The following is a 4,013-nucleotide window of genomic DNA, read 5'->3' as shown; positions in this document are numbered from 1 at the left end:
TCGGACACGACTGTGCGACTGAACTGAACTGAATGCATAGCAAGGAAGACCCAGGGCAGCCAAAAGTAAATTTTTGAAAAATGGGTACTCCACCCCACCCCACTCCCCCAGCCTCCAAGCAAGGTGTTATTAGAACTTGATCCTTATACCTAGCTTGACAACATGAGAAGAGAAAGGGCCTAACTTGTAACCGGTGGGTACTTCAGGAGGATCAGGAGCCCATATCTGAGGGTGGTGCTGGTTGTCTACACCTTGGCAAAAAATATGTCCAAGAGCACAACTGAGCAAATTCTCTTCCCTAAATTCTGAGTGTGGGGGACGGGGGGGTCCCTTTCGTCCTATATGCAAAAACACAGGATGCTGGAATTAGAGAGGGAGCCAAAAGCGCCTTTTCAGATAGCCAAAAGATCTATTCAGATCCTTGATTACACTTCTCCTTCCTGACTCTCTGACCACAGCAGGCATCACCAATCAATCACAGAACTCTTTGATACTAAACCTCAGAATCCTTCTCAGGTGAAACAAAGTTGACACCCAAAATGAAGCCTGTTTATAGTTCCAGAGCTAGAACAAAAGCTGCCTCATCAGAACTTCTATTTTACTGATGGAAAACCAGAGGCTCAGAGATGTGGGGGAATTGTACCCTCTCACACAGTAAAACTGAAAGAATGGGGAATCTGGGACCCAAGTCTCTTGAGTCTCATCCAAAGATCAGACCCTTAGACCCCAAGACTCTCAGCTCCTACTAGATCCCAGAATGCACTTGCCGCGGCCAGCACAAGCAAGAGTCGCACCCTGCACAGGGAGAGAACGGAGCGTCCCCGCTAAGAAAATAAGAGAGAGACAAAAGATGGGGTTGAGAGGATCAGACCAAAATGGCTGATACCTTGCTTTATTGTGCTGCAGCATATATAGGATAAAATACGTGATTTCTGACCTTTACAAGATTGTTTTTCATCTCCAGATACAATCACCAGACCCGTACCATTGTATTCAGATCACAATAAGCTAATCTATCTTCTATGACATGTTGCCGAAACCAAAACATCTTGGAGCCTTAAGGGCTATAAAAATCTTGAGGGTGGCGGGACAGGGAGCTTAGGCACATGTCCTAGGGCTCTGCATAACGCCGAGCAGCTCCAAGACTTAACCCTTCACGGGCAGTCCCCCGCAGCTCCCCTCTCTTTATTTTTTTAAAAAGCTCCATAAGATGTCGGTGTTGCAACATGTTTTATGTATTAAAACTCTCATCTGTAGAAATTCTTTAACAATACTACGAATAAGACAAGGGAGTTAGACAAATTATGATAAGCACAACAGTCAGAACCGTGCCCACAGCAATTATACTTCGCCACAAGTGAATGAAGGCTAGGAAAGTTAGAAAATAAAATTTTGTAAAAAATTATTAACAGTTTCAGCTATATTCAAAGTAGCTTTTGGAGCATTTTCGATGTCAAGAATTTCATTATGGCAATTGTAAAAGATCTAAAGAAACATTAGTATTAAACCAAATTCCTTGTAGATGTTTTTTCACCTTATCCCACGGAAAAATCAGATGTATTGTAAGGCTTTTTTTGTAACACAAATCCATTTATAATTAGCATGGCATTGAATTTTCATGCGAAAATTAATACTCTGAACTTGGTCTCCTAGAACTCTAACTACATCATATAAAGCTGATAATCTATCTTCTATCTTTTATATCTATATCTTCTTGAGTTCCCATTACTTTAGTAACATTATATGACAAGGAATCTACAGTATGAGCAGACTTGAATGGATTGTGCTAAGGATACAGAAGCCAGTAACAGCAGTTGCTATAAGGGTGATTAAAGATACTATACCCAGAATAAATCAGGCTCACACTTCTTTCCTTGCGGCTAAGAGCCGTGTTAATGCGTTTGTAAGCAATTCTAAAGCAGTCTCATCATACCCATTCTTCAGTTATATCAACAGGTAACATTACAAAAGCAGGTTGTTTTACTATTATAACTTGTTCTCCTTTAGCAACACCTCTTATGCAATAGTAAGTATGCAATTAGAACAATTTAAATGATAAATATTCAATGACAGTGTTATTTCTATATGGCCTTGTATCAACATAAACGGGTAAGGGACACAAGCTCGAGGATATAAAAACCCCGTAACTCCTACATTTCCATATTTACTCCCACTAATATTGGGTTGTAAATATAGACTATTGCCATGACCCAAAAGCAGCCAAAAGTTTCCACCAGTTCAGTTTGGAATATAGGAGCAGTGGTTTACAGAGAGAATGGGTGGATGCTGTCCTCGATATTCGGGGAAATCAGGTTTTCCCCCAGGTGCCAGTCCCATAAAAGGATGGCATTGGCATTGTTGATGTTGTACACTGATGCGACCCGTGCTCGACATAAAGTCCAAGGAATGTCTATTCCTACGCCGATGCTTAGACGTCTGCCGCAAAACGGAATGTCGAGAGGTCCAGTTCCGTTACGGTATGATCTTTTTCCGGTTTTTTCATCAATGCCAGAAATAGTCACTCGAGGATAGGATATATCAGCTGACACCTGTATACAGTGAGGATGCTGTGATTGATAAGAAAAGCACATAGGATATTGTGTAGTAAGACCATAAAAGGAAATATTGGCTTGCTGAGGAGAAATGTGAATATCTGATTTTCCTCCTAAAAGTCTTGTATCATTGACATATACAGGTACTGTTTCTTTATCCCATCCTAAGGATTGAATCATGGGTGGATCGGGAATGTATGCCCAAAAAGCCGCAGCCTCCCCGTTTTGTATCCGCTGTAACAATAATAATAACATGATCAGTATTTTAATAGGTGTCACTGGAGGTTGTACATGAGCCTCATTCCAAGCATGTCGCATCAACGCCTCAATCTGCCTCTGGGTAGGCAGCTCACTCGTGGGCTCGCTCAGTGTCATGCGACGCATCTGATGTGTCAGGGAGTTCCTCTGCCGCGCGTACCAGCCTTTCGGTATCCAACGCGGTGCTTCGGCATCCTGTGGAAAGACACAAACATGCCCTCGTCCCCATATTAGTACAGGGTCTGGCCCATACCACAGATTGGTAAGTGGATCCTTCCATCGTACAAGTGGTTTTTTGCATGAGGATCGTTCTCCCCAAAAACGCTGGGCTGCTGAATTGCCTTCTGCGTCTAAAGTTAAAAAATTTAAAACATAAAGAGCATGATTCAAGGCATTATGCGGTGAGGGGCTATACAAGTCATTCCCCTTTTTCTGTTTTAATAGTTGATGTTTGAGACGCTGATGAGCTCGTTCCACAATACCTTGGCCCTGTGGGTTATATGGAATTCCTGTTTTATGATGAATTTGAAAAGAAAGACAAAAACGTTGAAAAGAACGGCTAGTATAACCAGGTCCATTATCTGTTTTAAGGGTTTGTGGGATTCCTGAAATAGAAAAGCAAAACAGCAAATGTTGAATACAGTGACGTGTCGATTCTCCAGTATGAAGAGAGGCCATGAGAAAATTGGAAAAAGTGTCAATAGAGACATGAACATATTTAAGACGCCCAAATTGAGGAATGTGAGTAACATCTGTTTGCCAGAGGTGATTAGGGCATAAACCTCGAGGGTTGACACCATATTGAGGGGAGAACAAAGAATTGAGGACAAGTAGAGCAAGATTTAACAATTTGCCGTGCAGCTTCACGGAAATTTTAAATTGCAACCGTAAGAATGACTATTTTGGTGATGTAAGTTATGGGATTTTCGAGCTGCATCAATAGCTGATTGAAAAAACACTTGTTTAGTAAGAACGTCCGCAGTGTGATTGCCTTGTACGAGGGCACCAGGAAGGGTGGAGTGTGCACGAATATGCCCAAAGAAACAGGGGTGTTGCCGACAGTGGAGGACCTGTTGAATTAATGTAAATAAGTTAAGAACTTCAGGGAGAGGTGGTGCCGATAATTGGAACAGTTTCAATCATCTGTTAAGGCACCGACCACATAGGAGCTGTCTGTAAATAAATTAAAGGAAGTAGGTACAG

General features: G+C 41.8%; 1 pseudogene; it reads right to left on the bottom strand.

Moving 5' to 3' along the window:
• Positions 1 to 1,154: 1,154 nt before the first annotated feature.
• Positions 1,155 to 3,110, bottom strand: LOC108635397 (annotated as a pseudogene).
• Positions 3,111 to 4,013: the final 903 nt, after the last annotated feature.

The sequence above is a fragment of the Capra hircus genome, unplaced genomic scaffold (assembly GCF_001704415.2).
Source record: "Capra hircus breed San Clemente unplaced genomic scaffold, ASM170441v1, whole genome shotgun sequence".
Taxonomy (NCBI): domain Eukaryota; kingdom Metazoa; phylum Chordata; class Mammalia; order Artiodactyla; family Bovidae; genus Capra; species Capra hircus.
This window is presented reverse-complemented; position numbering and strand designations above follow the sequence as displayed.